The sequence below is a fragment of the Epinephelus lanceolatus genome, chromosome 15 (genome assembly GCF_041903045.1).
Source record: "Epinephelus lanceolatus isolate andai-2023 chromosome 15, ASM4190304v1, whole genome shotgun sequence".
In the NCBI taxonomy this organism is placed as follows: Eukaryota; Metazoa; Chordata; class Actinopteri; order Perciformes; family Serranidae; genus Epinephelus; species Epinephelus lanceolatus.
The window spans coordinates 34,293,680-34,313,544 of record NC_135748.1 but is presented as its reverse complement, the minus strand read 5'-3'; the positions used below and the strand labels follow the sequence as shown (position 1 = coordinate 34,313,544).

Here is a 19,865-nt window from a genome sequence, read left to right as displayed (position 1 = left end):
GATGATGAGAGTATGCCCACCCTGCATCCACACAGTGACTCGGCTAAATGTTAGCATTGTGGGTAGCATTATAGTATCAGTGTAGGTTTGTTGGAACCCTTTAACTGCTTGTTGTCAGATGTTTGCTGCTGCTGTTGTGTTAGCTCATACGAACTGGGCACATGCTGAACCTACCTGCCTACCTCTCATACAGGTGTCCACCTGTGCCTCTGGGTTGTTAGCTTGTTGAGGGGTGCTCATATCCTAGGAGCGACATCATGGCATTGCCTTTGCAGCCTCTGACAACTCCAGCAAGCAGCAGACCCCGCTGTCTCATCATCTACCCTGTAGCGCCACTTGATTCAATATATATTTTTAAGCTGGGCGGCATGGTAGTGGTTAGAATTGTCGCCTCATAGCAAGAGAGTTCCTGGTTCGCACCCAGGGTGGGGGAGCCCTCCTGTGTGGTGTTTGCATCCTCTCTGGGTACTCCAGCTTCCTTCCACTGTCCACAGACATGCAGGTTAGGTAAATTGGTGATTCTAAATTGTCCGTAGGTGTGAATGTGAGTGTGAGTGGTTGTCTGTCTCTATGTGTCAGCCCTGTGATAGTCTGATGACCTGTCCAGGCTGTACCCTACCTCTCACCCAATGTCAGCTGGGATAGGCTCCAGCCACTCCACAACCCCCAACAGGATAAGCGGTTACGGAAATTGAATGAACTGATGGTGTTAATCAGTCAAAATTCTTACTGTCAGTTAACGGTTAAACGGTTAATTATAACATTCCTAAACAAAACCCGTTGCAGTCCATCCTGAGGGGAACATGAATGTCTGTACCAAATATCCTGACAATTCATCCAATAGTATTTGAGACATTTCACCTAAAAACACATAAACAGACACAAACATGTGGGGCCATAAAAACATAACCTTTTTAGTTAAGGTAATAACACCCCTTCTCATATACATACCAGCTGCATGCACACGCTCACACACTTGATCTTGTCGCCCTAATTGAGTGTATCCTGTACATGCAGAACATCCAGTACGTAAACACTCAGACGAGACAGAGCAACGGTGTTTGTTTATGCGTGTGTATTCAGTTGCTGGGACAGTCTTTCTTTTTTTGTCTTGATCTTTGATGGTTTCACTGTAATATACAAGTGGGTTACAGAGTAAAAGCCTCAAATCTGGCATGGCGCATGTCGTGTGAGCAATGCAGGATGTTGTTGTTGCGGTTGTTGTTGAGGGTTGAATGAATTTCTTCGCGTGCATTGCCTGGAGTCTTACTGTAATTTTCATTTGACAGCCAAAAATCTTAAATGTGCGTTGAGAGGAGGGGTAATGAGTAGCTGGAACGTGTGCAGGGATCAGTATGAATGTTTATCAAGACTGAAATCCAGCTAGTCCAGACTGTCAGCTGTCCTGGTATGTGTTTGTTTACGGTAGGTGTTTAGAGAGATAGTCAAGGCTTTTCCTGTGGACCTTTGGGAGACGGAGGGAGTGTGTCCTGATAGCAGAAAAGAGAAGGAGGAGGAGGAGGGTAGTTTTCTTGCAGCCTGAGCGTTTGGCTGAAGGGTGGAGACTCGGAGCAGCAGTGAGGAGGGAGGCAGGGAGGATCTCAGCTGGAGCAGGGAGAGAGAGAAGCATACAGAGAGAGGAGTGTGTGTGGATGTACTCGCCTGCCTCGCTGACTGACTGACTGTGTGTGTGTGTTTGTGTGTGACAGAACGAGGGGAGGACGCGTGGATACTACTCCACAGGACTGGATGTGTTTAGCGTCACGGAACGAGACCACACGTACAACAAAAACAGGTAGGGTTTTTGCATTTTGTGCGCGTAAAATTTCTCTGTTTTGATGCCATCTGGGTTAATCGCATCCAAAACAGGGTGTGTTCCAGGGGAGGAGGGGGGCTTTTCATATCCACGCTGTCATTTTGTCAGCGCTCGAGGGGCGAGATTGATGCCTCTGGCTGGTTTACATCATGGAATCCCCTCCTCCCTGTATAATCGCTAAAAACCTCCTTGCTGTCAGGTGAGCTGCTGCTTTTATTTCCCCCCATCTTGCACCTCCCTTCATACATGCATATATGCGAGGGGGGATAAGAGAATGGACTCCCTTCTCTTCTTCCTCCCTCCTTTTTCTTCCCTCAGGATTGGGCAGATCTTATAATGTGGAGCCAGAGGAATTAAGGGCATCTGTTTCAGGGGGATATTTGCACGAGCAGAGGGGATGAAAAAAGGGAGACAAAGGCAGCAGAAAGCCACAGAGGAATCCCACAAGCCTCCTGTGAGGTTTTCTGTCCATTCTCAACTCTCTGGCCCACCATACGATGAGGAGAAAGCAGTCGACCACACACAAGCTCCATGTAGTCGTTGTATCAGGCAGATGGCCGGGAGAGGAGGGGGTGGAGGAGGAAGGGGAGGGGGTGGAGGAGGACGAGGAGTGGGGGTTTGGTGTTTTTATGTTGCTCATAGACAGATACAGTCGCTGGCAGCGGCGTGCACGTACAGGAAAAACAAGAAAATGAACACAGCCATGCTATTTTCCCCACGCTTAGCTCATCACACGAAGGCATCGTCATGTACAACTCGCATTAAGTCATCCAATCATGTGCGTTGCGTATCCAGGCCTGTTACAAACGCACACAGAGAGTCAGAATTACGCAAGAGCTCAATGTCCGGCTGTCTCATACTGTATCTCGAGGGCAAGCTGCTCCAAGGCCACAGATTGTTTCACACACATCGATGTTGAGACTAAGAGAGCCGCTCACAAAGTATCCAGTGATAAACAAGAAACATCAAAAACCTTGAGAGTTTAACCGGAGCATGATGTTGAGTGTTACAGTCACAGAGCAGAAAGGGAGGAATGATGAGCAGCCGTCCACGCCTTATTGACCACTGTGACCTCTCCACTCCCATCACTGATTTCTTCCTAAGAAATCCATCCCAGCCTGGGCTGAGTGTCCTGAGAGCATTATTCTTGCTGAAGTCATCTCTATGTGAACCAGCCTTCTCATACTTGTTTCTCAGAGATGTACATGACTGCAGAGGGAAGGTAACATGAGGTGGGAAGGATGTTGTCACACTGAAGGCTTCGACCTTTGTACTCACTGCACTTGTTTGCTTCTCACAGTGTTGATTTTGGGTTTTAAGCTTGTTCAACCGTGCTGTGGTCTGTCAGGGTAGGAGCATTCAGAGCTGTTTTTTGAGTCTTTTTTGGAGAAAGTCCAGTCAAGTTTCAAACCTTGTCCCACCAAGTTTCAAGTCCTTAAATGAAAGTCCAAGTAAAGTCACAAGTCTTCAGTCTGTCAGGTCAGAACATGAATATTTTTTCTTTCAGATTTAGTCTTGACTGAATTATTGTGACTTAGGTTGAGCTTTGAAGCCAGTTTCAAGTGTTTTGGGGTAAGCACAAGCCAACCATCAAGTCTTGTCCAACCAAGTCTCAACTAAAGTCTCTAGTTCTTGAAGGCATGAGACTTTTTAAACCTCAAGCCAAGTCGTAAGGGAGTCAAGTCTCACAGCTGTCATGTTCAAATGAAGTTCAAGTCTTTATCTTTGTTTTATTATTTAAGTTCTAGTATTAACAGCGTACCAGTACTAGAAAGGTATTGTAATACCATGCCATTAAAAATGGTACAATACCAGATTATATTAATACTGGTACTTTAAGAACAGCAGTGTTTCAATAGGAGCTATGAGTTCCTATAAGTTCCCATGAGTTGCGTCAACGTGCTCCTGCAGGGCAGAGTGTATGTGCAGCGCTCCCTGTGCTCGACATTAACGCTCGCCCGGGGCAAATAAACATGTTTCGCAAGTGAAATGCCTCATGCAGTTGGCCAATAGGGTCACTCAGAAATAAGAGGGATGTTTAATGTCATGATATCTGAAAATAAACTGCGTACTGTATCAGTTCAGCAGAGCTTTTCCAGCTGAGGTGCTTGTGCGAGGCCAGAACTGATGAGAAAAATCTGACAAATTGGACATTATAGAAGTTAATTCAGGGATGGACAATGTCGTGTACGACAGAATGTTACTAATGTCAAATACCTCTGCAACGCAGTGTGCGAGAAACTGAATATATTTGTGCCCAGAAGCTAACTGTTGTGCTGTTCCACCGACAGCTCTGGTGCGATCTGTCGAAAGCTTTGTAACGAACCGTAGTGTTTACTTGAAGACTTTCTTTTTTTCATTTTTCTATCATGATAAATCCGACACTGAATATTATTCTTGGTTATTTACGCATTTTTCCGCCTTGAAAACTGTTGTTGTTGTTGTTTGCCGTCCACTAGCTGCCCATGATGCCTTGGGCTGTCTGTTGACCAATCCAGAGGCCGTGTTCCTGACGTGTTCACCAATCAGAATATTTTGTTCCATTACTTTGTTGTTTATGGTTTTTGCCGCGGCATCATTTCAGTATCAGTATCAAGATATTTACTCTAAGTATTATATTGATGTCATAATGTTGGTATTGTGACAACCCTAACTTTGAGTCCCAAGTCTCTTCCAACCAAGTCTTCAGTCAAGTTTCAGGTCTCTGACATCAAAACATGAGATTTGAATGTTTTTGTTTTCAAGTCCCAAGTCAAGTCTCAAAACTGTCCGAGTCAAGTTCCAAGTCCTCATTTTTGCAACTTCAGTCTGTCTCAAGTTTAAGTCTCAAGTCTACCAAAGCTGCTTTGAAGTTTTTATGAAGGAAGGTTTGAGTTTAGTGAAAGTTTTTTCCAACCAAGTTCAAATCACAAGGCCTATGGAGCAAAACACGAGACTTGAATGTCTTTGCTTTCAAGTCTGCAGCTCTCACAGCACTCAAGTCCGAGCCTCACGTCCTCTTTTTTGAGGCTGTCTATGACTCATGTGCAGCTCCCAGGTGTCTTAAATCTTAGGTAGTCAGATCTTCCAGCACTCAAGTCCAAGTCAAGTCTCAAGTCAGCATTTTTGTGACATGCCTGACTTGAGTCCAAGTCTCACGTCTTCACCTCTGGAAGCATCAGCTCCAAATGTTCCCGACAGCTTGGATGTAACTCATGACAAGCAGAATGCTCCCCGAAGCAGATACACTTTCAGTACTTTTCAGCCAAACTTACACATCGGAGAAACGGTCCGAGCAGCAAACTCTCAGCAGAATCTAAACAAGCCCGGATGTTTGTAATATTGTTAACAGCCCAGGAGTCTGGCCGTGTTATCCTTGGCATGCTGATTGATTCCAGAGGAAAAGTATGTTTATGCCTCCTCACTCAAGGCGAATGCAAAAATCCTGCCGATTCCTCACAGTTGAGAAGAGAAGAGAGCTTTAATGCACAAAAACGCTTGGTAAAACTATCATTTGTGACACACAGGGCAGGAAGTTAACCTTATAAATTTGGTGGCCACCTCTAAATATGATTTCCAGAGTGGAAAAGAAGCTCCACATGATGGCCGGTTCCCTGCCAAAAGTGGCCAGGGGAATTAAAAAGCCAGGATTCACCAGCGTTATTTGGCAGGTGGCTGGTGTTAATTTTCCACCCTGGTCACACAAAAACATGTGGTTTCTTTGTATTCCTCTGAAGTCTGTAGCTGTCCCTGTGACAGCAGTGTCAGGCATTGTTTCTACCCCACTAACCACACTGCTGTTATATAACACATATCAAAGGTTTTAAACGTGGGTCTTTAAATGTTTGGGGAAAAGAAAACCACTTGGCCACTGCTTTAATCTAACAAAGAAGAAACATGCCGTGCCTTGATCGTTTGATTTAATAAACATAATAGACCACATTTGTGCTCCCTGGAGCAATAAGCCTCCTCCCTGCTGCCTCCTTGACTCCCAGGAGATGCATCATTTCCTGGGCCGCTGCCTTCACCCCTCCCCCCTTCTGGGACCTAGATTAACCCCCCAACACACACAAACATACTTATATACACACACCCACCACTATCTCGAAGATGGCAGGATGGGCAGGGCATGCTGGGGGTGGCACAGATGTCCGGGCTAATCGAATATTCACGGGTGGTGGTGGTCTGACCGAGAGGCAGCGGCACGAGGAAGCAGAGAGGGAGAGAGTCAGGGTTAATGTACGGTTTAATAGAGGCTAATAGATTGAAAATTAAACATGTTGTGTCAAATCTACTTTGGGGGAAACAGTTATGAAACTCATGCAAATATGTATTATATGCCAAGATTAGAAAGATACTGGGTGATTCATAAGAGAGATTTCTGTATTTGAGTTTTTTCTGTCCTCTTTTCACTGGTTTGAAGTGGGCAGGCTCCTTTGGAAAAAGCAGCCTGATAGTTGGAGCTGAATTAGGATTTCATTTCACTTCATTCAGTCTGACATTGTGTTTATGTTAGCCTATGGGTCGCTGGGAGATTTTGGTTTGATTTGTCTTGACCTGTCAGCAGTGAGTTACAAATCTGTCCCTACGATGTCATTTTCAGTCGACACAAAAGCTGTAGCTTTAGTGGTTTAACGTTTCTCATGACAGTTAAAGAAGAGTGCCAGTTTCAATGTTTTTAATTCTGTAAGATAACTGATAACAACATCTTCACTTGATACGTTCAGGGTGACAGTGACCCCCCTCACGTAAAATAGTATGCTTGCTAACTACGTTAATGATGGATTGTAAATGTGCAACAGCATTTTTTTTGCAGGCACAAGGTACCAAACAAAAGATAGAAACTGTATCATATTTAGGCTAGTTTTGGAGCTGTAAATTCACCACATCTATGCAGAAGGCAGATGATAATGTTATCTTGGAGCATGACTGGGCACAGCCTCTATTTAACCAGGCAGCTTCCTGTACCGGAGAGTAGAGTGAGAGCAAGAAGTGCTCACTCTGCAGCTAAATCTGGGGCCGAAACATCCCTAGATGTGCACTGACCGACAAAAAAAATCTCAGTCGACTGAGGGGTCTCCAACTGATGATTCAAATCTTGGACTTTCAGGACTTTTGTTTGTTTTATCATGAGTGTTGCTAGCTAGCTATACAGGAAGACAATGTACCAATTTCTCCAAATTGTGACAACCATCAGTGAGCAAAGGACCGGCTCTATTTTTCACGCTGCCCCAGGATAGAAACAGAAAACATGTCAGATAGTTTCTATGCAACTGTATAGATTTTCCAATAATCACAATCTGATGACAGAAATACATTTGTCTATAACTACAGATGTGGTTTGTTTGCTAAAGTGACGTAGTATATGAGCTGACTTTGTCAACAGAAGGTGGAGGGGATCATGGATAGCTTGATACCCAGACAAGATGGCGACCAAGCTGTTGACCACTGTTCCAGACCAAAAAACAACAAAACTGGTGTTTTTTTAGCGAGTCATTGCAGAATTTCCAGTTGTGACTGTGCCACAACATGATGGTTTCCTAACCATGATCAAGTGGGATTTTTTTTGCCTAAACTTGCCACATATTAACCAAAGTGCTGTTTGAGCGTAAATTTCAATGTATTCACTAAATGTAACATAGACATGTAAACATATCATTGGTTTGCAGAAATGTACATTTTTTTCTGGCAATTTGTGAGTAGATGCATCAAAATTAGATTAACATGTTGTAAATACAAGATGTAAGGCGGTGATAAGATTTTCCTCTGATGTACACACTCGTCAGCCAATACAAGTTTAGCATATAGCAGGAATAAGATGCTAAGAAATTTATCTCAAGAACACGTTACACACGGGTTACAGAAGCAGTTCAGTTTTACAGATATTTTGACACAGTAGGACACTGATACACGTTTACAGAGACAAAAAAAAAGATTAAAAATTAAATTAAAGTTTAAAAAAAAATCAATAAATTGTGGACAGACTTCTACAAAAACATTACTTTGAAAGATGCAAGGATGCAGCTATGAAAATAATTTCATTTCCAGTAGCTCACTGGGCGGAGTGGGTGCCCCATGCACAAAGGCAGTGTCCTCACCACAGCGGCCATGGGTTTGATTTTAGCTCATAGCCCTTTGCTGCATGTCATCCCCTCTCTACCCCTCTTCACACTTCAAACTGTCCTGTCATTAAAGGCAAAAAGCCCCCAAAATATATGAGAATATATGAAACAAAAGAAATGTGAAAATGATGAAGAAATCACCTCCACACTTTAGCTACTAGCATACTATTAATAATAAACATTATTTGTCACTTTTCTGCATCAAGTGTAGTGTCATTAATCATATTTCAGAATACGAACCTCCTGGACTGACTATTTCGAGACTAAACTGTTCGATACCCCTGTATAGCTGTTGTGATGTGAGCCTGGAGGTTGGCTCCAGGTCTCTAACAGAAATAGTGATGGAGAAGGACGCTCAGCTGTCACACTCGGCGTCATCTCCCCAGACAATCATTGCCTGACAGCTCTGCTCTCTGTGTCCCATCTCTTTATCTTTGTGTGTGTGTGTGTGTGTGTGTGTGTGTGCAGAGGGAGGGGTGTCCTTTCTCCTATTCAAGGGCAGGGATCCGTGCTATATTACATTCAATAGTCAATATCCATCTTGATCGCGTTCATTAATAACTCCGGAGGTCAGTTTTATATTACTCCTCCTTTGCTGCGGTCGCTGTGAAAGCCACTCTGGAGGAAGATATTACCATCACTTCTCGGCCTCTTTCATCTTCCTGATAAACTTTATTCCTATTCATTGATACTGGATCTGTGTAACCTCTCCTATCAGTTCATGACTCTGTCAGTTTGGCTGAATGTGCCCTTCACCGCGTCCTGTTTCACGGTGACATCGCAGCCTGTACCTCATTGTCCTATGACACACTGAGAATGGTACAGTCACTCGGTCACACTGTGATGACTGAACTTTCTGCATGCGTGCGAGTGCTTTCGTGTGCTCATGCACCACTGCTGTCTTGTCTTTTAAGCAGTAATAAAAAACAGGCCTTGCATTTTTTGAAAATCCGCAGTGGGGGTTTTTGGTTTTGTAGTAAAACACACAAAGAAGAAATGACTCAGTCAGCACAGAAATGTATCGTGTCAGCTTTTACAGTAACACAGTTTGGGTCAGGAGGGGCTTATAGTGTGTGTGTGTGTGTGTGTGTGTGTGTGTGTATGATAAAGTAACATCCCAGTTTCTGTTTATTAGCAGGACATGCATTAGCCTTATTTAAAGGGTCATTTCACCCAAATAATGAGGAAACATTTTCTCACTACAGCTAGTGGTACCTACCTATGAACTGAGATGAAGCCAAGGCTCTCGGTTCAAATTGCCTCCAATTACTGACTGTCAAGACATATTTATAGAGTTTAAAAGTGATGGACGTAGCCACAATGACATCACCCATTGGTTTGTGGACTCCTGTTTTGAATCTGGCATTTTAGTTGTTGCCATCTTGGTATTTTGGAGCCAGAGGTGACTGACTTGGACGAGAGGTCGTAGCTGTGGAGGAGTTAAGAGTGGATCTGACTCATACACTGTGGTGATGCCTCACAGACAGTGTGTCACTTAAGTGACCACGCCCTTCAATATGTCTAACTTTAAGCCTTAAAATTAAAGTTATTTTAAGTTTAATTTAAATTGACCCCCTGTGTAGGTTGTTTTTTACGGGGAAAACAGCTATAGAGTGCCCCAGGGATGATGTTTTTCTGTAGGTGGACACGGAAGTTAGCATCACACTGGTTCCCTTGTCAAAAAGCCAATGGGATTTTTTCATTGGATTTTGGATTATTGCTAAAAAAAATAAGCTTAAACAAACAAACTGTTTTCATACTTTTACGATTTGTCCAACAAAATGATCTTTACAAATGAGCACCACTCGCAGAAGTAAAAAGCTAAGGTTAGGCTATCAACAAACCACCAGAACGAACCTGTAAAGCCGTGTTCTGTGCACCGCGGCATAATGACATTTAGCCTCTTGTTAGCAACCGCCTTTTTTAAGACACAAAAGCTTCAAAGTTCATGAGTGGGGTATTTACTGATGTATTTTATGCTGCAGTACAAAACGCAAAAAAGTCTCTTAACCTTGTGTGAACCACAGACCCAAGAAATCTGTGCATCCCAAAGGTCAACCAACTTACTGAGCTAACATGAGCTTAATTAGCTTGTTAACTACAGCTGATAAGATTTGCTGGTGTCTTTTGTTATTTCAGTCGATAAAAGAGTTCTTGGCTAGACGCTGAATTTGTTTGCATCTGTTTCAAAGATTACTATGGGACCATGTCCACCGAAGTGTTTTTTCCTGAGGCCAGCAAATTTTTAAATTCTTTTTAATGGCAGTGCGGTATGTTAACGCAACGCCACAAATGCCAGCAAGGTGCTGTGCGCCTATTGTGCACTGAGCATTACATGTGTGGTTAAAACGCTGCACTTGTCACTGTCACTTTTTACCCAGCTGTCCAATCACAGTGGAGGAGGGGCGAGAACAATACCAAGTGCTGAACAAAAATAACAATGGAGGAGGAATTCATGTTAATATACTGTATATATGTTTATGTATGTTTCCTCTTATGAACCCAAACAGACTGGCAGGTTATGTACTTTCTCCGTACACCCTTCAGCCTTCCCTACATCCAGAGCAAGGGCCAGAGCAAGTACTCTACCTTGTGCCAACATTTTTATTACCACAGGTATTCCGTATCATATCAACCAGACGCAACAGAAACATCCCAGTTGAAAATCGTTGCTCCTCCAAAGCGCTCTCAAGCACCGGGCATTTTCTGAAGGAGCGCCTAGCTAAAAGTTTTGAGTAGTGAATCTGCCACTATTGTCTTTGAAAACTTGACACGCATAGCAACAGTAACTAAGGGGGGCGTGGCTTTGTGGCCCTCAAAACTTAGCCTCTGTTATCTCTGAGCAGGGGTCCCATCCTGCCTCCTCGCGTCCCTGCAGACCCTCGCAGGTTAATCAGTGGCTCTCCAGGGTCCAGATGGCTGAGCTGGGGACAGATTTTTAATTACCACGCTCTGATTTCACACCCTTGGCATCACAGAGGACAGAACACTCCCTGCCTGGCCGCCTTAATTTATCTCTTTGGATGGTGTAGGGGAAAAAAAGACAATGATAAGGTGTGTGCAGAAAGAAGAAGGGGTAGAGCCGAGCTGAGAGTCAGCATGTGTGGGAGTGCATGAGAGATCATCACTCTCGACAGGCCAGGAATTATATTTTCCTCACCAGGATGTTTCCTGCGGCGCTTAATCACCCTTTAAGTCAACGACACCCGCAGTCGAGCATCAGCTATAATCACATCTGTGGAGGGCCTCGTCACGAACATAGACCCCCCGAAAACCCGGAGGAAGGGGTTCAAAAACGACTCCAAATGGCAGGGGAAGGATGGCGGAGGGGGTCAGATTGATTTGGTGGTGTTAGCAGCAGGACGGAGCGTGCTGGGGGTGTTTCAGGCCCATCACCGAACACCTGTCTGCCACAGAGGGAGGGATTAGAAGCAGAAGGCTCGAACACAGGAGAGAAATGGATCACCAGTCACGTCCCATGATGCACCTTTTCTGTCTTACAGTGCAGTTCAGTTCAAGATGCTTCACTGGCATAAAAGTAGGGAGCAATATTGCCAAAGCATTAAGATAAGTTTTAACACTGTGTGTCTCTCACTGCTGCTCTGCAACATAAATATGATGACACAAACACTTCCAAGGGAAATCAAATTCAGCAACATTTTTTTAAATGTATTTTTTAAGAACAGTCGGCGTTCTTGCCCTCTTTTGCAGTGTACAGTCAACTGATCTAAGAGTGGAGACAAAAACAGAAAGTAGACAGTGAAAGATGTGAGAGTGCCATCAGGACTTTGACACTCTGGTGCTGCTTCAGTACACAACTTTTTAAATATCGCAGTACTCATTTTTAAAGCTCCATCTTCTCGGATCAGCTGCAGTAATCAGATCCAAATCCTTAACCTAGATATATTGCCTCCTTGATCAAGTTAAAGAAGCTCTGACATTATCATTTATTTTGAGTCGTTTTCTGGCCACCTGGTGCCAATATGCTCTCTCTTTCAGCTCTGTTTTTGGTCTCCACCCACTCCCATCAAAAATGTCAGGCTCTTCATCACCTCTTCAGGTCAGCTTAAGGAAAGTTTTACAAATATAAAACCTGCATGGATCAAAAAATCATAACAGAAAGAGCCATAATTTACCTTGTTTGCAGTTCGAGGTCTCCTGTTAACAGTTTTACAGACGCTTCTTTTATAAAAGGTAGTCGATGAGGAAATGCTTTTTGAGCCCCAGGGGAATTCATTGTTGCAGTACTGTGAGTGGCCACTGGGAAAATTGTAAGCAAGGCTAAACGGTGTTCCTGGGGGCCTTTCTTGAGCAGGTAGAACAGTGGGTTGTTTGAGTTTAATGAACCAAAACAATAATTTTAGGTTGTAAAACCAAAACAATGGCTAAAAGACACCGAAATACCTTGTAGAGTTGAGAGGAACTGCAGAGTTGAGTGACGTCTTTCACATCATCGTATCCTAATACAACGGTTTGTATGATATTTTATGAAAATGCACGACACTTCATATGATATTCAAGAAATTAGCGCCCCACGAATGGCGTCGTCACATTACGAGTTATGTAGGCTAGGTTTAGGCAAGTAAAGTTATGTAGGTTAGGTTCAGGAAAAGAAACCAGGGGATGACGTACCTTAAGATAACTCAAAGTTTCACACGAGACATGAACAGAATGCTCCTGGGGGCAACTCTTGTGTCTATGACCCATCCTTCAACCCCAACCTTTGGCAGACTTTCACTCTTTGTACTACTTCCTTCTTTATACCTGTCAGCTCGTTGGTCACTTGCTCACAGACGTCTGGATTACATTGGTTTTACACAAATGACTGGCTCATGATGACGTGTTATATAGGAATTGTGGTGTATTGCTTTTCGTAGGTATATGTACAAACAGTGCATTTGATGGGCTTTGAACACAAATCGCATTTGTTTCTAAAACACAGCAACATGTCCTGTAAAACTGTTAGCTTTAATATAAAGTGTTTTATAGTAAAAAGCGAGAGCAAGAGTCCTTTCACCATTCAGCACAAACTGTGTGAACTCAAATGATAAAACCTTTATCTATTACATGTATAACCAGCAGCACACAAACAGCAGATGACTGTAGCTTTTGTTGGAAACTCCCAGATGTAAATGTGTCTCTGATGTGTGATGAGCCGGACACTGTAAGTGTTACAGTTACAAGTTATGTGACTCTCACTGTTTACAGTCTGTCAGCGGGAAAGGTAATGTCAATAAACCTGTGTAGTTGTTCATGATATGTTTACATATGAACTGTCTGTGAGACTCGTGAAGACTCCAGTGTCTCTCTGGTGACATTTTAAAGGAGCGGTAATATGTGAGTCGCCAACAAAATGTGAGCAGATGCTTTCATTTCTCTTCCATTTGGGACATGAAACTTTATATACTGAGTGTTCACCACATGATTGATGAGGAGATTATTTTATAGTTTCTCTGGCAAAAGAGACCGAATGGAGAGTATGAAGTCTTAGTGCATTTCTAGCACTGACTGAAATGTGTCCTGAGCATCATTTATTGAAGGTACTAAATGCTGCAGCAAACATCTGGTGCGTTGTACTTATTTTTTGATCAGACTTAAATCAAAAGTTTGCTAATTATAGACTATTTTAGGCAGGTAATGTCCTGGTATGGTTGCTTGTATTAAGACATTTGACTTTGGCACATTTTTAAAACCTTCTCCCCAGGATTTAAATGTATAAAAACAGATGCTTTTGTCTCGTGAAGTGCCCCAGCTAAGTCAAAGAATCCCTGCCCTGATAAAAGTAATTATACAGCTTGCATTACACGGAGTAACAGTGTAGATTAATGGCTCCAGTGAATCAGGAGAGGTGACTGCACACTAAGATCTGCTCTTCTTTGCTTTGTTTTTTAAACTCTAAGCAGTTTCGATGCTGCTAAAACCCTCTGGCTCAGGGTTTTCGGCCGCTGCTGGCAAGGTTTTTGTTAATGGATGCCTTACTGTATCGTTGCTTTAACGTTGCGCGCTGCCGTGATTTACGATGGGTGGAACTCCCTTCCTCTGCAGATCTGCTCATACAGTGTAATTGGCCCATTTATCAGAAGCAGCAGAAAACCAAGCTGCAGAGTCACAGATACATCAAGAATGAATCTGTTGGACCAGAGGAAGAGGAGTGGATAGTAAGGAAGAGGAGGAGAGGTGAATGGGTCGGCACTTACAGAAGCTCAAATTAAAGGAATAGTTTAACATTTTGGGAAATACACTCATTTGCCAGAGTTAAATGAGTAGATTGACAACACTCATGTTCATCTGTTCAATATAAAGATGGAGCTATAGCAGCTGGTTAGCTTAGCTTAGCTTAGCTTAGCATAAAGACTGGAAATGTTGGAGAACAGCTAACCTGGCTCTGTCCAAAGGTAACCTAACAGCACTTCTAAAACTCATGACACTATGACAAGTTGTGGTTTTTTGGGTTGTTATATGCCAGACTATTTCCTAGCAGAGAGCAATGACTTCCTGAAATAGTCCAGTACAAAACCCAGGCTTTATGCTAAGGCAAGCTAAACCAGGGTGGCCGTTGGTCCGTAAGCCTAGTTCAGACCAAAGATTCGCGACGAGACAAAACCATTTTAGGACGTTACAGAGAAAAGTTGCAGTGGTGTGAACTGGCCAGCCTGAGCTCGACTCAAGCTGGGTGATGATTTAGAACATAAAGCACATTGCCTGTTTGTACAGCCATTTGGCTTGTCAAGTCCAAATCACCATAGATGGTGTCTTTGCTTGCTGTGGCAATGGTGTGCCAGTGTCAGTCGGTGGGTTGCTGCTGCTTCTCGCTGTATGTGGTTATAAGTTTGGTCTTAAGTTTCATTTAAAGTGGTATTAAAAAGGTCTGACTGTAGCTTCATATTTGACAGACAGAGAGTGAGAGTGGTATCGATCTTCTCATCTGACTCTTGGCAAGGCCGTTAATTAATCTGCAAATGTCGAACTATTCCGTTAAGATCACGACAGACTCCAAGTGATGTCATCAGTGCAAGATGGCAGCACCCATATCCGGGATATTTTGGCTTAATTTTTGTACAGTCGGAGGAAGTGGAGAGGCGTTGTCCATCTTTATGTACTGTCATTGATTTGCAGTCTTTATGCCGGGTAAGCTAACTGGTTGCTGCTGGTAGCTTCATTTTAAGCTGACAGATATTAGAGTGGTATCAATCAGCATATTTCTCAAAATGTTGAACTGTTCCTAATTTGTCCTCTCATTACGATTAACTTGCATTTCCCTGTGTAGTTTGTTGTGGTGTCTCCTCCGTGGAGTTTGTAGGAGCGAGCTGTGACATTCTGACACACGGTGATCAGAGGACACCAGACTTATCAGAAACGCAGGAATGGAAAAAGCTTCAGCATCTGATTCTCATTCTTCTCTCCGACCTCTCTTTATCTCCTTTTGTCTGTTTGCAGAGAGTTGGGCGGGCGCAAAGTGCTGACTGAAGTGCAGGCAGACACCAGTGCAGAGTGCGGAGGAGTTAGCAGACAAGGTAAGTTAAGACAAAAAGGGGGAGGCACTGTAGCATGATAACATCAGCCAGTTTCATAATATTACACCATGAGTGGTATCACAGCTTCCACAGAGTTGTGGACAGTTGAGGCCTGTGTCCATCTGAATATTTATCAGTGCCTGTTGGTATGTCACAGTTATCAGTATGTTAACACTATGTGCAGCATCCCAGGGTGGTATTTTGGGATGCTGATAGGAAGGAAGCACACGTGGTTTCATATTTACAGATGAGCAGAGTAGAAACAGTAAAATTATGTCCCATAACAGAAAACATGACAATCAGAAAAGCTCCCGGAGCTAAAAGACAAGACAGGAAACAATCTGCTGTCTTTATTGTTCACTTTCAGTAGCCTTTAAGGTAGCAGCTATTCTTCCAGGAGTCGACACATGCATGGACGTCCTCCACATGCAACCATCTCCTCACCCCTCCCTCTCCAGATATGAAAATGTCAGGGTGGCATTTTCGCACACTCCACCAACAATAACCAGGAAAATGACTTTGTAGACATAGTGACAGCTCTGCTAAATCTTTTATGTCCTGCCTTTCTTTGCGTTTTCACAGCCACGTGAAAATATGAGTTACCTAAACACAAAATGAATGCAGGTGTCATTTAGATGCTGCAGAGATCTGAAAGTTATTTAGGTTTGGTCTTTTTATCCATGCTCACAGCTCTTGGGATGGCAGTGTTAATCTGTTAGCTGCTAACATGCTAAACTAAGATGATGAAAATGGTAAATATTACACCTGCTAACATATGAGCATGTCACTGTCATCATGGTAAGCATGTTAGCATGTTTGCATTAGCATTAAGCTCAATGCTAAAGTACAGTCTCAAAGCTGCTCGTGTGACTTTAAGTAGTGTGAAGAAATTAATTGTCTCTTAAATACTAGTCTTTAATTTCCAAAGAGTTTAGCTCTCCCAAGGACACAATCAAAACTGGGTATTTCTTTCGTCGTCTTCCAGCCCCTTGAGACACCGTTTTCCATCTGCTTTAATGGTATTTATTTAGAACATCATCTCTCCCCATCATTTCCACTCAAACTGGGCTATTGTGTCACATTGTCTGATTGTTTTTTGTAAAAAAACAGAGCTCTACTTCTCCTTAGACATCCCAGAAACCTTAAAGAGTGACATGTCTCCCTATCAATAGTCTGGTGATATATACGCTGGCCTGTTTTGACAGCTCCCCTGAGTGTTGAAACAATATTATGGCCTCGATACGAAAGAACGCCACAGACTAATTTCTACTTGTCAGTCACACCTTTGTAGTAAATCTCTGGCCTGCTTTTATTTCAGTGAAGGACAAACGTGTACAAGATAATTGTACACATGTATTATTAACCTGACATAAAATACAATGTACTGGACAAATCTTTCTGTGATTGCAGGATATTGTAGGAAAGTTGTCGACGCATTGGTTCCACAGAGGGACACCAGATTAACCCCACAAAAATACCATTATGTTAGACCCAGGTGTCCGTAGATGTTTACACGGTCTGGAGTCCCACAAAATTAAAACAAATTCTTTATTACTTTTTCTATAATGGCTCTTAAAATATTATTACAAGTGTCCAAAAGCGAGCAGTAACCAGAAGCCAGTAGCCTCTGCAATAAGGAATATAATAAGGAATATTCATTTATTTTCTGTATATCTTATATTTATATTTTGCAAATTGTTTTTACTTTTTACTTTTTGATACCATGTGTGCTCTTCACCCTGTGTGCTGCTATCCAATGCTGCTGGAATCTTAATTTCCCTGAGGGAGTCTTCCCAAGGGATTAATAAAGTTCTGTCTAATCTAATCTAATCTTATCCATAAAGAATCAGTACAATTTCACGGGGAAAAAAAAGCAAATTTTTTAGTAAGATTTTTGAAAAATGGCAGTAAAATGTCAGAAATTCTGAAAAATGGCAGTAAAATGTTCGGGGAAAAAAAAGTTAAAAAAAAAAAAAAAAACGTAAGTAAAATAAAAATATTTTGGTAAAATATCAGAAAAGTTTAAAAATACTAGTAAAATGTAAAAAAAAGAAGTTTTTTTTAAAAAGTAAAATGTCTAAAACGTTTTTAGTAAAATTTACAAAAATTTAAGAAAATGTCCAAAAAGTTTTAAAAAATATTAATTAAAAGATATTAGTAAAAACTTCAAAAAAATATTCAGAAAATATCCACTTTTTTAAGTTTAATTTTTATTTTATTTATTTATTTATTTTTTTTTGCCTTTTTTTAAGAATGAAAAAAAATATCAGGAAAAAAAAATCGTAAAATGTTCAATTATTAAAAAAAACAACAACAACTGTATATAGTGATTATTTCCTTTGTAAAGACGGGGCTTACCACCTACTTTTCTATTCCAACTGATTTCATTGCAACAAAAAAGGTTTTGTTTTTTTAATTCCCACATGAATTCAAACACCCTAAAAGGTTACACAGTCCTCAGAGTGAGAACATCCAGGATCCGTCAGCTGCAGTGTCTATAAAACACAGTGTTTATGTTACACTGTTAATACTGGGCAGTCTGCAGCACGTTGAGCTCATAAATCCTCTTCAGATTGTCGTTTGGTTTGCTCTGACACCGGGTCGAGTTTTTCCAGCCCGGTTCAGAGGAAATGTGTCCGTCCTAAAAATGTGTGAATAAAGTTAAAATTGTGGAATTTCACTTGAACGTTTGTTTAAAACTGTTTCCAGTGACTCTTAAACTGACAGGGATTATATACAAGTCTATGAGGTAGAAACTCTCCACATCTATTATCCCTTTTGTTTTGAGTACAACATGGACAAAATCTCTCACTGTAAATGTGGTCATTCTCAGTAAGCCCAGTGAGGTAGTGATGATAAGAAGGGATGTAGCTGTCTTTTATCAAACAAAATGATCTAGCTCTAGCTTACTAAATGTAATGTGAAGCAATAGTGTAAACCCATTAATGTTAAATGTTAAGATTTATAAGTTTACGCTGTTGGTTCGATAAAATAAATAAAAATCAAACGACTAACTGCTTGTGGAATTCCCAGTATTAATCACTTTTAATTAACTGTAGTGCATCAGTGACCCAAAGCTGCTGTTCTGGCAGGTTGCAAGGGTACAAGTAAAGAGAGCAGAGGGAAAAAAAGATAAAATAGAGACAAAAAAACAGGTATGTTTTCTCATTTTGTCAGATTCAGCTAGTACACGTGTTCACAGACACTCTTGCGAGCAGTCAGACACTAATAAATCTAATTACCATGTGAAACAAAAAAGCTGTAAGCAGTGACCCTGCGCAGGTTTTAATTGATGATCAGGTCATCGGGGTCGGGGCTGGTGTGACAGCGCCAGTTCACTGGCTCGATGAGCAGGTGTGCCACCGTGGACCATCAATATTCATGCTGAGCTGCAGCACCTCGCTGAGATCAGTCTTAACCCCACACTGAGTCATACCACAGTGCATACAGACGGAGGACGGAGGGGGGAGATTGATCACACACCAAGGAGGACGCGGTTTTAAAGCACCCACAGCTTGATCCATTTAATCAAAGAGGTTATAAAAGACACGGGAGCATCTGAGGACACGGGCCTAAAAACTGTGCAGGTGAAAAATTTAAGGAAGAACCTGGATAAAAGAAACATATGAAACGCAAACTGATCGACTGAGTGCTGAAAATGGAAGGTGTCTTGTTTTGACACATTTTTGACTCCTTTTCAACTTCTTCATGATAAAAGTAAACTCGTATTTCGCCATTAAATGCTTTTAATGAGAAGCTGCAGCAGTAGGAAATGTTCAGTTTGCATTAGCAGTAACTTAATACAGCGCTCTGCAGATACTGAGCATCATCGATGAATATCTTGTCTTGTAAAATGTCTGCTGTGATCAGTCACTCCGGTGTTGTCACTAGTTCATTATCTGGTGGGAAAACATCCTCACTGTGGCATCCCTCATCAAGTTATACTTTATATACTATTAAAAATAAATGTACAGGCTCTGCAAAATCATTTTAAATGATATGTATTAGGTTTTGGATTTTAATTATTGATGCATTAATGTATACATCACTTTAATGTTGCAGCTGGTGAGTACTGTAGTCTGTAGTTTATTATTTGAATTATATTTTATTATATTTATTCATAATCTTAATATGCAAAGTAACTCAACCCTTTCACATGTCATGGACAGCTATTTAAAAGCCATTTTCTTGTATCTGCCTGGGTTTTAAGGCACTACAGTGGACCCTAGTGCGTCATGCCATACATGCCATACACTGCCACCCACTGGCCAGGTGTTGTCAGTGCAACACAAATCTCTCAAAACCAAGATGGCTGACAGAATGCAAGAAACGTTGTGCAGCTCAAGAATATCTTGCCAGTGCTTTTATAATAGGAGATCCTGGCAGGTAAATAAAATCTGTAACAATCAAGTAGCATCTAAGGAGTTATAGAGT

At 41.9% G+C, this 19,865-nt stretch overlaps 1 protein-coding gene across 1 annotated transcript in view; it reads left to right on the top strand.

Moving 5' to 3' along the window:
- The first annotated feature begins 1,553 nt into the window (after window positions 1-1,553).
- gng2 (guanine nucleotide binding protein (G protein), gamma 2) overlaps window positions 1,554-19,865 on the top strand; it is a 28,375-nt gene continuing 10,063 nt past the window's right edge. Inside the window, exons 1-2 of the mRNA XM_033642024.2 lie at window positions 1,554-1,795; window positions 15,355-15,431. The gene's annotated coding sequence lies outside the window, so the exon portion shown is untranslated. The remainder of the gene's footprint in view (window positions 1,796-15,354; window positions 15,432-19,865) is intronic.